The sequence below is a fragment of the Procambarus clarkii genome, chromosome 41 (assembly GCF_040958095.1).
Source record: "Procambarus clarkii isolate CNS0578487 chromosome 41, FALCON_Pclarkii_2.0, whole genome shotgun sequence".
Classification (NCBI taxonomy): Eukaryota; Metazoa; Arthropoda; class Malacostraca; order Decapoda; family Cambaridae; genus Procambarus; species Procambarus clarkii.
Window position 1 is genome coordinate 35,413,868 of NC_091190.1, and position 16,847 is coordinate 35,430,714.

The window sequence follows — 16,847 nt, forward strand, 5'->3', positions numbered from 1 at the left end:
CCGTCCTCCACCCTCTGTTGCCCCATCCTCCACCTTCTGTTGCCTTGTCCTCCCCCCTCTGTTGCCCTTCCCTCCACTCTGTTGCCCCATCGTCCACTCTCTGTTGGTCCGTCATCCACCCTCTGTTGCCCTGTCCTCCACCCTCTGTTGCCCTGTTCAGCACTCTCTTTTATCCCGTCCTTCACTCTCTGTTACCCCGTCCTCCACCCTCTGTTGCTCCTGTCCTCCACTCTCTGTTGGTCCATCCTCCACCCTCTGTAACCCCATCCTCCACCCTCTGTTACCACGTCCTCCACCCTCTGTTACCACGTCCTCCACCCTCTATTGCCTCGACCTCCACCTTCTGTTGCACCGTCCTCCAACCTCTGTTGCACCTTCCTTCACCCTTGAAAAATTCAATCTCTTTAATTTTTCTTATGTTTTCTTCACTGTCGAGGGAAGGTGAAAAATTACCTCTCCACAGTTAATTTTTATACTTTATTGTAGTCTGACGACTCGGGATGCATTTTGCAAGGTACACCTTACATTACAAAGACAATTTTACTGTGTAAACAACGGATTATATACTCTTTGGGTGAAGTGGTGATCTTTGGGTCCTCTGCCTCTGTTGGGAAGTATGAGAGGTGCCACAAGACATGAGGGACGCCAACACCGTCTTGCTGTATAAGAATAAAAGTGACAGGGGCGACTGTAACAATAACCGTGGCATCTCCCTCCTCAGTATTGTCGGAAAGCTGTTTGCTCGAGTCACATTCAAGAGACATCAAGTACTTGCAGAGAGAGTATATCCAGAATCACAGTGCGGATTCCGAGCTATCAGGTCCACCATCGACATGGTGCCTACCACATCACCTGGCAAGACAAGGTGAAAACAACAGCATCCTGGAGAGAGCAGGAACCACCAGCATGTACACAATGCTGAAGCAAAGACGAATTCGCTGGCTCGGGCACGTTGTGCGAATGGGCGACGGTAGGATCCCCAAGGATCTCCTGTATGGAGAGCTGATGCAGGGAAAGCGTCCAACAGGCAAGCCCCAGCTACGGTACAAAAACATATGCAAGAGGGACCTGAAAGCCATGGACGTCGATCTTGTCGTGTGGGAGACACTGGCTGCAGACCGTTCAGCCTGGGGGCAGTCTGTTCAGAAAGGTCTCTCCATGTTCGAGGAGTCACTTTCCAAGAAATCGGAGGCAAATAGACAGAGAAGGAAAGCCGGTAGTCAGGAAGACAGACCAGACTCAAACTTCGTTTGTGCTCGGTGGGGATGGACTGCCACTCTCGGATTGACCTCATCAGTCACACCAGACGCTGCACCAGGATTGACAACCAGGGCGCAACTCCAGTCTCCCGAGACTGAAGGATGCCTGCTATATATGCTCCTTGATGGACAGGGCTCCATCAAGGAGCATGTAATCTCCCTCACACAGCCAGACTATCATCAGAGAAATCTTTACAAGCAATACAGAAATCATCGATAGGTACAACAACAACAACGATATATTTGTGTGTAAATATATTATTTACACACAAAATATGCCATTTACTCACAAAATGTACCATTTGTAGGTAAAATATGATATTTAGATACAAAATTTGCCACTTGCACACAAAAATATACCATTTACACAAGTATTGCATGTACACTCAATATATGACTTTACACTTGCATAAATATAGCAAAATTTCTTATACGCTCGTACAATCAAAACGCACTTCCACTAAAATTACACAATTTCATAAATATAATTTCTCTAAAAAATACACACACACTATCTCATAAATCAAAATACACTTACATACTTGCACATGAAGATTTATTTTTCATATACCATATACAGAACTTACACAAATATACAATATGCATAAAAATACAGTTGCACCAGTTCCACTTCAGCAATTAAAACACAACTTACATAAATACATTATTCACACAAAAATGATTATGAAGCAAGGAAAGTTAATACACAAATTATGTAATTAATACACATCTTTGCACAATTAATACAATCAAACTTGCTACATAATTGCGCAACTTGCACAATGAAAATCAATATACAACAGGAGCAAATTCACAGTTCGACCATATACAATTACACAACTTGTGCATTTAATGCAAAACTTGCACAATTATTACACATTTTTCATAATTATTAAACAACTTGCATAAATTGAATCAAATACATATCCAACACAAATACATACAATATATAACTACCCAAAACACGTAAAATACACAACTAACACAAATACACAATTCACTGTGACGGTGTTCTCCCCCCTTATATTTCTCCCACGCCTGCAGTAAGAGTCATATCCACTTTACCCGAGCGTTCTCTACGTCGAGGGCATCAGTTTGATATATGTGGGAGAGTGTACTGTTCTCGCGTTGGCGAGAAATTCGTAAAAGAAAAGTATTTTGGCCTGTGGTATAGGCCCTTTAGGAAGCCAATATGGCGCTGGCCCCTCCGTTTTGCCGCCAAAACTTTGACGTCAGTGGCCCCAGATTGGTTACTGACAGTGACGTGGCACAGGGAGCCAATGAAAACCTCCCCTGGCAAATATGAAGTCACGAAGGCAGGGGGGTCCGGTCATCGTGCCACTGTGGCGCCACCAGTCTGAGACAGCACGTCAAGGAGGTTGGACGTGCGCTGGGGGGTCCTGTCAGTTGGACAGTTTACCCCGTCTCCGGAGGATTTACGCATCACCGGCGGTCTGCCAGCACCTGTGGGGTCTTCCTTTGTTCATGTGTTGGACCAGAGAGGGAACTGACGGAATATTGAGCAACAATTGCTCCAGGGACAGGTGTTGTGCAAGAGTGGAGTGTAGGCAGCAACGTATGGGACGTCTGATAGCTTCACAGTGATGACGTAGTGGCTGGACCAATCCTCCATGAGGGAACCAGTCTGACACGACACGTCAAGGTGGACGGATGTGTGAAGGTTGGTCCTGTCAGTTTGACAGTTGTATCCCGCTCCCGTGGATTTTACACGTCACTCGAAGTCTGCAAGTATGCCGAGAGGTCTTCCTTCATTCCAAGTGTGGACCGAAGAGGGAATTGACAGAATATTGGGCATCAAGTGCTCCAGGTTCGGGTACTGTGCAGGTGAAGTCTGGACAGTGACGTCTGGGACGTCTGATAGCTTCACAGTGATGACATAGCGGCCGGGCCAATCCACCGGAAAGCAGTAAAAGAAGAAACTAATTGGGAATCAGGACGACTGCAGCCGGGAGACCGACTCCAACCCTACAAGACGTTGTGGAGGAGCACGGACCTGCAGAGGACAGAACACGGAGACGACGCATTTATTTTGGGACGTTGATTGGGTTCCTGGAGGACGCATCAGTGTGTGTGTTAGGGCGTTCCCTACAACGAGGCAAAAGCCTGGACCAGGAGCTACAATTCAACTCACCGGAGGATAGGTGGAAGTAGGTGATTCTAGTTTCCCTCCCAATTCCCCTTTAGTCAGCTATATATTTAGACTGAGTATCTTTCATGTAGTGAGCAAGTCTCACCTAGGTCTATGTCGCAGTAAGGCACAGTTGTGCAGAGTGAGGTGGTACAGAGCTCTCACGATATTTATATATATATGGTGTGTGCAAGCACCTGGAATTATTGAAGAATTTATTGTGTTGATGATTCTTTCATGTGACATTAATATGATAACTTATACTAGAGAATATATATATATAAGTGTACCAGTTATTGGTGGTAGGCTGTGTGCCCAGTATTTATCTTATGATTATTGATATTGATGAATTTAACTATATCTATGTATATGTTGGTGTGATGAATAATATTTCCATGTGTGAAGTGATTAATTGTGTTATCGCCTTTGAGAGGAATTACTGAATCTAAGGTCAGTACCGTGACTGATAGCATTTATTATCATTGAGTACAGTGCAACGTCATTATAGTGAAGTATTATGTTAAGTGCTGTAGAAATGAGTTATTGAACTTGAGACCAGTGTGGTGATTCATTGCTATTGCTATTGTAGAAATATTGTGTTGATGACAAATATAGTGATTCTTGAGAATTTAAGAAAACAGGCACCAGAGAAACAAGTGCAGAAAGAGATCACGCGGTGAGGGAGAGTCGCCCAGCTGATTATGACTTTGATGTGAGGGGGTGAGTTTTGCCATATAGGTGTATCACCGATTATATGTGAAGAGAGAGTGACTTCTGCATGTACTTGCTGCTTGCCTGTTGATATATGAATATGATGTCTTGTGTTTTAAGTAAAATACAAAATACCTTCTCATTTGTTTTATCCCTCCATATTCTTGCTGCTATTGCAAAGTGGAAAAGAGTGAGTACATACCTGCCTGATATCAGATTCATTTAGTGTGCTCTTGCCACTGTTACCACAATTCCACAATACCACTGACGTGTTACTGGAAACACGAAACACCAGTTGGCGACCTTGCAGTTAGTAGTAGAGCCCTTGTCGGGGCGGGCACATGGTTGGGAAAGAGCAACTGTGTTCCCACTCTTTCTTTGGCATTAAGGCTGGCTGGGGATCGACTGGGATACTCTCCTGGCGTACAGTGGCGCCGCGAGGATTGAGTGAAGACCCGCAGGGCTACGGGGAGTAACAGTTATCGCTAACACTACAGGGTGGTGTCCATGTAGAGAGAGAAACACCCCGACGTCGGCGACTGTGGACAGGATAGAGTACTAGGATATCTTGTGTACTGTTACTCGCCCCTCGAGTGGTTGACGTATATACCCCGACATCACACAAGTGCAATTACAGCATATTGTCAGGGTTCACCCCCTTCCACCCTATGGTTGGGGTCGTCCCACGGGTCTTAGCCCCCTCAGTACCGGGCGCCACTGCTCGCCTTTGGGCTCCCCCAGTCAACTAAGGGCTGGCCTTATACACCCCTAGTGAGTGGGGACGTTCAAGCTTCTTATAACTCAGTCAAACCTGCCTGTCCTGACACTGGAACGCTTTCTTCTTCTTTATCTGGTCTACTCAGGTCGCCAGCTGGGTGTTTATGCTCGTGACCACTGGCGTGTATGCAACACGCCAGTGGTCTTAATGATTATCTTAATCAAGGATGCAATATCATGTGCAGTACAAGGTGTCACTAATGCTCTCATAAATATACATAAATATAGCCCTAGAGAATGGAGGCCCACTTAAACTCCCCGGTTAGTTTAAAAGTTTACTGAAGAAAAACATATATACATATACAAGGGCCATTGGTCACTTCCGGCAAGTGATCTCTCCTGGCCAATCAGGTGCCGGGAAGCGTCAGGACGTCTTGGTGAGAAACAGGATGGCTCGTCACCGTCCTGTGCTTCAAAAGGCGTAAGCCCCTTGCATTTTCAAACTTAGCTGGCCACTTTACAGCCAGCTTAATCACGCTCCACGCTTCCCCACACATGAAAATGTTCCCTGAACATTTGGGAATACTTAGGCTACGGAGATATGACTCTTCTAAGCTGGGAAGGAAGAAATACAGGGGTGGACACCGTCACAATATGCACAATTAATGCACAACTTGCCCAAATATAATCAATACACAACTAGCATAAATACGTACAATACACATCTTGCACATATACATTAAATATAAAACTTCATAATTCCCAAAAATACACTCACTAAACATATTCGATTATTAGACAAGTTGCACAAACAATAAACAAATTGCGGGGATATAGTCAATACATAATTGCAAAATCATACAACTTATGCAATAATACTATAATACATAACCCACACAATTAATACATAACTTGCACAATTATAGTTCAACCAAAAATTATCCCAAAAAGACAGAATTTGACATATATGAATGGTACACCTGACATCCTATAAGGCCAATAAAAAACATACACATACATTTTTGCATACGTCCACTGTTTTTAGTACCTTACTAGCAGTACCTGGCCACGCGTTGCTGTGGCTCAGCAAAGCATGTGCGTTGCTGCTCCACAGCAACCATTCTTTTCCCCCAGTCCTCCCCACCATTCTCTCCTCACCCGTCTCCTCGGCCTCCCAACCATTTCCAACTACACCATCCCCTTTTCCTTCCCACTATGTCCCACTCCCCTGTCCCTTTTTCCTCTCCATTATTCTCCATTCCCCCAACCCCTTGTCCACTTCATCCCAAACTCCCCCGTCCCTTCGTCCTTCCACACCATTACCCCCTCCCTTGTCCCCTCGTCCTCCCCACAATCTCTCCCTTCCGGCCCCTCGTCATCCCCACTCCCTCGCCCGATGCCTTCCCAAATGGTATGATGTTCAGATTAGAAAATTGGGAATATCAAGTGATCTGATGTTCCCATCACTGAAATATAAGAAAAACAGATAAAAAATTATATGAAAATATTAAAGAATAAAAAATTAACTATACTCACGAAATGAGTGGTATGGTAAACAACACAGCTCAATTCCAACGCAATTCACACAAAATAATTAAGTCAAAATGAAAATAAATAAAAAACTATGAAAATTCAATTTATCAATGCAATCAGAAACATTGAAATGAATTGTAACATATTTAGTATAGCATGTGTATTGCTCTTACAGGCAACAGATGGCGCTGTTTGTCAAGAAAAGCATAGTTTTGCCTGTCACAGGTGTGGAATCTATACTTATACTTACAAAATGAACGGTATGGTAAACAACACACTTCAATTCCAACACATTATTACAAAATAAATTCAATAAAAATTTATTGAATTACAAAATAATTCAATAAAAAATAAAATAATTTGAAATCTATGAAAATAAAATTTATCAGTGCAATTGGCAACATTGAAATGAAATTCATGACATATTTAGTATAGTGTGCCATTATGTGCAACAGATGATGCTGTTTTTCAAAAACGCATGTTTTTACCTGTCACAGGTGTGGCAGCTATATAGAAGATATATAAAAAGACACGCCTATTCGAATGCAACGTTGTGTCAAAATTTCAAAGCAATCGGTGAAGAACTTTCGGAAATTACAGTCTGTGTTACTCCTACGTCCAACAGATGGCACTATTTTTTTTTTTTAAAGAATGTTTTTTTCCTAACATAGGTGAGGCATGTATATAGTAGATATATCAAAATACGCACATATTCGAATGCAACGTTGTGACAAAATTTCAAAGCAATCGGTAAAGAGGTTTCGAAGATTTCCCTCTCATGAAAAACACATGAAAAACACAGTTTTTCGGAAAGAGCATGTTTTTTACCGTCACAGACGTGATATCGATTGGTGAAGATTTTTCGGAGATTAGCGATTTTGAACAAACGAACATTTCCATTTGTATTTATATAGATTAATACCCCTTTGTTCCATCCTCCCCAAACATGTCACCATACCTATTTAGGCAAACCGTCCAACTGACATATTGGATTTAACCTTAGTTATGTTAGGTTTGGACAGGTGGGGTTAGGTGAAGTCAGTAATTTCTATGATAATTTAAGCAAATTTACTATATCCTATCAAAATCCATCGTATTAGAACCTAAATTTACCTAAATCTACCAAAAATTATACTTATACTACACAAATTTAACCAAAGTCAACCTAGCAAAACCTAAACTAACTATATATAAGCATCCCATATCTTCACATACAAGAATATGTTACCTCTGTCCATCCCATTACACGAGTTATCTTGAGATGATTTCGGGGCTTTTAGTGTCCCCGTAGCCCGGTCCTCGACCAGGCCTGATGTAAGGGCGAAGAGGGAGAACGACCTATTGACATAGCTCGGGTGCAGGTGGGGGGGTTGTGTAAAATCCTGGTTTGTGCCTCGGAGAGGCTACGGGATACAGTAAGTTCAGTAGAACTTCGGTTTCAACCCTTTTACCCAGTCGTAGCTCAGTCGATTAAGGCAGTGTCTGGGATGCTCCCGGACGCAGGTTCGAATCCTCGTCACAGCCCTTTTGGATTTGTTCATTTAACAGTCTCGAAGCTTGCAGTATATAGGCAGCACGACCACCTCAAACCTTGCACTATATAGGCTATACGACAACCCCATATGACGCAAAATATAGGGAGGATGACATCCTAAAAGCTTTCAGTATATAGGCAAGATGACAAACGCCAATGCTTGTAGTACATAAACATGTCGGAAATCCGACAAATGCATTAACATTCAATAGTTACCCCATTAAAGATCAGAGAATGGGATTTCTTGACGTCATTAACGACACGTAAATAAACTCTAATTATTCTGTAGGGGCCCGTAGCCTGGTGGATAGCGCGCAGGACTCGTAATTCTGTGGCGCGAATTCGATTCCCGCACGAGGCAGAAACAAATGGGCAAAGTTTCTTTCACCCTGAATGCCCCTGTTACCTAGCAGTAAATAGGTACCTGGGTACCTATAAATAGGTAAATAGTCAGCTGTCACGGGCTGCTTCCTGGGGGTGGAGGCCTGGTCGAGGACCGGGCCGCGGGGACACTAAAAAGCCCCGAAATCATCTCAAGATAGATTCTTTTAAACCAAAGTCTAATTTTTAAACTTAATAAAATAGTATTCACTAGGTTATGAATATAAATAAAGATATTGTGGAGGGAACCACATTCAAAATACCAGGTAGGGTAACATTTTATATTAGCCGCTCCTGATTGGTGAGGCGGCAGCTCGACGCCGTGCGTCTGCGCATCACCCGCGCGCATGCCTGGTGGCGAGAGGGAGGCCAGACCACACCTGACCGCAGAAGGACCTGTTAGTGACGCCCTCTAGACTGTGGTTATCCAGCACCCCATATTGGCCAGCTACCATTGGACCTCGCCCATCCTCGCCCCTAGAACCCGTCGTATTGCTTCAGCCCTCCCGTGAGAAGACTTCAGCTCAAGGTGAGCCGGTGTTTTCCCCGTTTTTTGCACATTTCCGTGAATGCTGATTACCACGTGGTTGGTCAGCCATAACCCCTAGGCGACCGCCTCCACACTGGCGCAGTGAGTAATCGGCCTACACGGTGATCAAGAGGACCTCGCCACGCTGTACACATCATTATCCTGCTGCAAGTGATTGAGACCGTGTTCAACATGACAGTGAAATTTACTGTCGTCGGTTGCACCATAGATGTTCTCCAGTTTGCTAGGACTTGACTTGTGCTTTCCAGCTGCGTTGTCTGTGATTTTGTGGTTCCTGATTCCAGTATTTATGCTTTATTCCCCCATTTCTTGCATTTCCCTGTGATTTTCTATACTTCGTCGTACCTCTGTTCCTGCTTCAAGAGTGTTCTACAACCCCCATGCATCCAGCAAGATTTTCGACGTTAGATTCATATCCCAGATTTTTTACCCTCTTTGCTGCATCAATTTTCCCCATTTTTGGTAATTTTCTCTATTTTTTGTGAATTTTAGTATATATTCATTGTTCTCAAGACGACGCCATCACCACGCCGCGCCGCCGCCATACTTGTTCCCACATGCTGCCACCCCCGACCCACCTGTTGGCGTCCGCTTTACCAGTTGGCGTTCCCCCTTCCCAGTAAGGTTGTACCGTCAATTTTCTTTGCATTTACTATTTTTCTAGATATTCTACGTCAGAATTCGAAGTGTTCAGTATTTTTGTACTTATAATAGGAGTGAGGAGGAAGTTGCTACCTCACGGATTCAGCCTTCGTTCACGAGCGTATCCGGGCTCAGTGTTATTGTTTACTCACGGTCGTGGAGGACTCAGAGGCGTCATCTATACATAGGTGTTTGTTGCATCTTACTGGACTGTCTCCTACTTTGTCTTCAGGAACTTTCCTTATATATATATATGACTCCAAAGAGACATATGTGTCAAGAAAATTTGTGCTGGTGTATTGAAAACCTGAGAAAAGGAAACCATACTTCTTCCCTGAACTTACCCATTCCTCTGAAATGAATGTGTTGTTCTTTAACAGGTGCATGAACTTTGAACTGTATACTCATTGCTGAATATAGATATTAGTGAATAAACTTACTTTTCAGTAACATTAGATAAATTTACTTGAGACATTGAGGTGACAAATACTGATATATATTAGTTAAGTGATTGATACTGATTACATATGTAAAATTTGGAAAATTGGAACATGGTGGTTGCAAATGTCCACTTTGTAGGAGAACATTACTACATATGATCATCCTACGAGTCACCAGTGAAAATACCTAGTAATAAGTGAGAAGGTTCTTACCTAACATATGCTTGTAGGAGTGCAATGTATGTTTACATTCTAGATTTAAGTGCATGATTCTAGTTTTAAGTGCATGCTTCTAGATTTAAGTGCATGATTCTAGACTTAATATAATCCTAGATTTCATACATGATCAAGTTCAGTGTAAGCACTTATAATTATCCAGTCCTAGTGAGTGTTCAAGACCATACCAAGGGCATTCTATCTTTTGAAAATTTTTGGGAGGGAGTAACATTGGGGTCAGGTTATCCTAATTATTGGGGCCACCCTGTTTTTCTCCAATTTTTTGGACAATCGTACAGTGAATAGTTACTTCAAACATACTGGATAATTCCTAAGCGGCACCTGCTTCCATTAGTTACAGGCTTGGAAACAGGATACTATTCTTGACCATTCCTAGATTTAAGGCCTATTCCCTAACGTGTCTTATTCTTATTCATTGCCGGTTTACTTTGGCTGTGAACGTACATTTTGCAAAAAGACTAGTTCTGAGCCGTGGCTTTTCATTACCGCAAGATGCCCCGCATACGCATTAAATTGGCGTCTGTAACTGATCTAATAACATTACCTGGAGTGTCGTACACACTGGCCAACAGAATGATTAAGTTCAGACACACACGCACTATAACGGCAGACAACATCCATCATATATCTCACCTTAAGATTACAACTCCTTTGTTGTATGCCATATCTTTTGACACGGAACCACTACCTCATGGCTCAGGCTCCAACACAATAGCAGAACCAAACACTAGGGGACGTTCAGGCTCGCCGTCAACTGATGGGAATGCCTCCGCCGTCTCTGGAGGCGCAGCTACACGCGGACGCACCAGACGTAGGTCTCCCCCTCGTAATACCCATAGTTTGCATAGTTCTGGTTTTCAGAGACAGGGACATATTTCCACTAAGGGTCCGTCTCATTCCACTCGTCATCCAGTTCGAAGGTTGTCAGCTAGCTCTCAGGATTCTGATTCGGATGACTCTACGTATCCTCGACAGTGGAATCGTCATGGTCAAAGGAATAATTAATTCCGTCCACCACCTCGGGAACTCGATTATGATGGTAAATCTGATTGGACTCCATTCTATCGCCGTTTCACATCGTATGCAGTGGAAAAAGATTAGAGTGGCACAACTTCTCTAACAAACATGGGTTGGTGTCTTAATTAAGGGAAAAGCTAGTGATTGTTACAACCGAATTCTAGACCGGAAACCATCAATTGATTATACTCGCATGATGCACAAACTTGTAAAGAGATTTGGAGATAGGGAGGTTTTAGACGTGGCAATAATGAAATTTTCTCAGGCCCACCAGGAGAATGGGGAGGAAATCTTAGAATGGGCTGATAGAGTCCAGCATTTGGCTCACCGAGCCGACAAACATCTGGAATGGGGAGAGGAAGAGCAGATGGCAATCATGCGATTTGGCCAGGGTTTGCTAGATAAGCGTTTAGCAGAGTATATTTCCAACGCTAATATTTCGTCCATGGAAAAAACCATTGATAGGGCTCAGACATTTCAGCATAATTCTGTTGCTATTCACGGGTCAGCAGGGTCATCCTCATTTAGTTCCCAGCAGCAGAGGTCCCAAGGGCCAGCAGTGCGCATAAATGCTGTGGGTAGGCCTTCATATCGGGTAGGCCTTCCCGATATGAACCAGGAGTAATTTGGCTTTCCACCTCCGCTCACGGACACCTACAAAATCTCCAGAGTCGTCACCGGCTGATAGCTTATCAGGCCAGGGTAAGGGGGGTCTCCGGCAAACAAATGCTGGATCAGGCTCTCCATCTCTTGCGGGAATGGATACAAAGTTAGATAAATTGACAGGCATGAACGCAAAACTAGACGAAGTCGTCTCAGGGATTTCAGGGGTAAGTGACAAATTGGACGAGGTATGTGAGGGTTTGAGGCGTCTCACAAACACCATCATATCGCCTCGGGGCCAACGCACCCCATCACCTAGGAGGAGTAATAAATGTTACCTATGCGGGGAAGAGGGTCATTTTGCTCGCGATTGCCAACAGTCTAAAAGTGGCTGGGACGAAGGCCGTAAACAGGAGGAGCGTTCCAACGATAAGTATCATGTTTCATTTCAGGAAGAGGTATCATGGAAGAGGTATCAACGATAAGTATCATGTCTCATTTCAGTCTTTAAACAGAGATGGGTCGGCTCAAGAGGCCTAGATTCGACCCACGACTTACCAGGCCAGCAGAGTGTGGTTACACCACCTCCAAGGACAACAAGTCCTTCTCGAGGGTTCAAAACTTATACCCTCCAAATACCAGCACTGGATATTCATCAAGAAGATTGGCCGCCCGATCAAACATTTGCAGAAGGTGCACCTGAAATGATAGCACTGGCGGACGAAAAGGACATAGGCGACGGAAAAATGTCGCAAGATGAAGACGACTTCTATCAACATGAGGGAGTACATTTAAATTTCCAGCACGTAGGTGAAGAGGAAGAATTCTCTCAAGAGCAGAGTAGTTGCTTCCCCAGGGAGTATGAGGTACACCAACCCTGCACACCCGAGGGCAGTGATAAGCAGGAAAGGGAGGAACAAGAACAAATAACTATTAGGCAATTACGGTCCGGTTCCTGTTCTGGATCCCGATTCAAGTAGAAAACGTAATGGTGAGAGCAATAGTTGACACAGCGGCAGAGGTTACAATTATTTCTCAAGAGGTTCATCAACAGTTGATACCCCCACCACCGGTAATAAGGCGGATCACTCTCAATACAGCGGGGAAATGCATGTGTATTCCAGAGACACTGGTAGGGCCGGTTACATTACTAATTGCTGGAGGGAAATTTGAAGTAAACTTATATGAAGCACCAATTGAAGATAACATGCTATTGGGGCTGGATTTTATGGAATGTCAGGGCATCAGCCTGGTCTTGGCCCAATCTCAGATGATATTACAGGGACAAATTATTCCTATGCAATTGGGAAGGGAAGATACACCAAACCCAAACTCCAACCCTTGCATAGCTAAAGTGGCAGTGTCTCAACACACGGTCATTCCACCTCGGTCGGTGGCAAACGTCTTGTGTGAACTGGACAATAACATGCCCCAATACTTAGTGGAACCCTTGGATGACGGGAGCGTACCAATAATGCGCACATTGCACCAGAATGGAAAAACCCTACAAATATGTGTACTTAATGTCATAGAACGGAACCTCACATTGAAGAGACAGATGCATGTGGCTAATGCAGAAGCAGCATGGGAAGTTTTACCCAAGTCTGGGCCAGCGGTGGCTGTAAGGTCGATAGGGGAAACATCACAGGAAACCCACGACAATCTACCCACCCATATGTTAAGCCTGTTACAGGACATAGAAGATACCCTGACAGCAGAACAGGTGTGCCAACTGTCTCGTTTGTTACTGACATATAAAGATGTATTTGCGGCAAGCGAATTTGACTTGGGATCTTTTAATGAAGTGTCACACCACATCAACACAGGCAATGCCAGACCGGTGAAACAGAAAATACGACGAACACCAGCATGTTTTGCACAGGAGGAAAAAGGACACCTTCAGTGAATGCTTGATGCAGGTATTATTCAACCATCAATGTCTAAGTGGACATCGGCACCAGTATTAGTGAGGAAAAGGGATAGCTCGGTTTGATGGTGCGTGGACTACCGGGAACTGAATTCCCGTACCGTAAAGGATGTATACCCGCTTCCACTAGTTGATGAATGTTTGGACACGTTAGCAGGGAACGAATGGTTCAGTAAATTAGATGCCAATTCAGCATATTACCAGATTAACGTAGCAGAGGAAGACCGGAAAAAGACAGCATTTATCACCAAGTATGGTCTGTTTGAATTTAAGAAAATGGCTTTTGGCCTTTGCAATGCACCAGCTACCTATGCAAGAGTCATGAATCTAGTGTTACGAGAATTAAATTGGGAAACCGTACTAGCTTTTTTGGATGACATCTTAGTGCTAGGTGAATCCTGTCAGAGTCATCTCTTCAACATGGAACAAGTCTTTGAACGATTCAGAAAATATGGCCTACGCCTTAAGCCACAAAAATGTGCTTTGTTTAGAAGGCGGGTTGAATTCTTGGGCAGAATAGTTAGCCGGACAGGGCTAGAATTGGGACAGGAGGCAATAGAGGCAGTGGTGAGGTGGCAAACCCCTAGGTTATCCAAGGATGTGGAAAAATTCTTAGGATTAGCCAACTATCACAGGGCTTTTATAAAAGGATTTGCGGAGCTAGCAGCCCTTTTATATGCATTAACCGGGGCAAACAACTTTAATTGGGAATGTAAACATCAAGAGGCCTTCGGCGCTGTCAAAACTGCTTTGACTACGGCCCCTGTTTTGGGACTACCCAATGAACAGGATCCATTTATCCTGGATACCGACGCCTCTGAGTGGGCAATAGGTGCTGTGTTGCTGCAGGTTCAGGACGAGCAGGAAAAGGTCATTGCTTATGCTAGTTTTGCATTAACCCCAGAGATAAGAAGGTATTGCACTACCAGGAAGGAATTGTTGGCAGTCGTGAGGTTTACCAGGCTTTTTTGGCACTATTTACTGGGCCGGCCTTTTATTATCCGAACGGATCATGGCAGTCTGGTATGGTTGACTAGGTTCAAGAACCCCCAGGGCCAATTAGCTCGTTGGTTGGAAGAACTAAGCCAGTTTGACTTGAAGATATAACACAGGGCCGGGAAGAAACGCATCAATGCGGACTCATTGTCGAGGGAAGGGGACAACCAGCAACTATGTACACATTTCCGTCATGATATCCCCATACAGGACTTACCGTGCGGGGGCTGTTCTTATTGTCACGGGGCACACCAAAACTGGGCAACATTCCAAGAAACAGTAGATGACGTGGTCCCACTAGCTACAGGGTCATTCGATTGTGCATGTAGTATTCAGGCTCGGGGGACAATTAGGAACATAAACACCAAGCCTCTCTCGACAGACTGGTGGTCGGCAGACAACAATTTGGTTGTGTTCTCATGGGACCCGGGGGATACCGATCAAAGAGAAGTAGAGGACACATCCGGAAAGAGACGGGATGGTGCCCTACCAAACACAGTAAGCATTCAAATCCTCACAAAGGCCACGGGGGACAGATATGGGATGCCCATACGTGAATTGAAGGAGCAGACGGAAAATGACCCAGACATGAGTATAGTGAAAGCATGGGTAGGAGGCCAGCACCCAGCAGAGGGTGACCTATTCGCAGCCAGCCCAGCAATGAAATACTACTGGCTCAACAAAGAGGCCTTTATTTTAGAAAATTGCCTTTGGTGGTGGCATAAGGTAAATCAGGATGGCGTGGCTCGAAAACTGTTATACATCCCTAATAGCTTGAGACAGGAAGTGTTGAGTTTATGCCATGACATACCCGATACTCCAAAGCTTATAGTATGACGACATGTATATTTGTAGTATATTCTGCAAACTTTGGGGTTTCAGTCTTCTCTATATTCGGCTAGTCTTTAGGGTGTCGTCTTGCCTTTATACTGCAAGCTTAAAAGTTGGCGTCTTTCCTCTCTACTACAAGCTTTGACGTTGTCTTGTCAATATACTTCAAAATATGCGGTTGTCATCTTGTCTACCTTCTGCAAGATTAGAGCTGGCTGTCATGCCTATATACGGCAAGCTTTTGGGTTGTCGTCATGCTATATATAGACGCTATATATAATATATATATGACAGTGTCAGACCACGGAGGAAAATTGAAACAGGAATTTCCTTAAGTACTTTCGTATATTAATAAATCTACAGAAAGAGTCGAAAGTATTAATATACGAAGGAGGAGTATTAATTTACGAAAGTACTTAAGGAAATTCCTATTTCAATTTTCCTCCGTGGTCTGACACTATCACATTTTTAATCACGTGTCTATTTTCGTGATATACGCGTGATTATATCACGCATATATATATATATATATATATATATATATATATATATATATATATATATATATATATATATATATATACATATATATATATATATATATATATATATATATATATATATATATATAATATATATATATATAATATATATATATATATGTATATATATATATATATATATATATATATATATATATATATATATATATATATATATATATATATATATATATATATATATATATATATTGTGACGATAATCTCTTTCAAGAGAGATTGAGCCTGCTCTTCCCTACATAAGTACGTCAATATACAAGATACTATAGAAGATACGTCCACCAAGTATCGCCAAACGTTTTGCCCAGAGAGCAAATCGTACCCAGCACACCGTGACACCTGCTACCACCGCCGTAACCAGCTAACTGCTCATCCTCTGCCTGCCTGTCGCTGATTGGCTGGTGACTCGTCGCCCCTGCCCTCCGCCTCCACCACAAGTCGACGCCTGGGTTGCAGTGCGCCAGTCTCGTCAGAATATATCAGTGCTCCATGCAGTTGACATCTCTCGCTGGTAGACTAAGCCTTGGCTTTCGTGTACTAAGGGAGGTGGCAGCTCGAAGCCAGTATTCCAGCACTAATATTTTATTTTGCTATCACTGTAACTTACTTGTCTTAGCGTAACTTTTCATTTGCCAGTGATTATTCATGTTATTTTGTTTGTTGACTTGTCTTGCATATTTTTATGAGATTACCTTTATTCATGTCTTGTTTTTCTAGAGTAATTAAAATTTCATTGTTTATATACTTTTGTTTTGTGTGT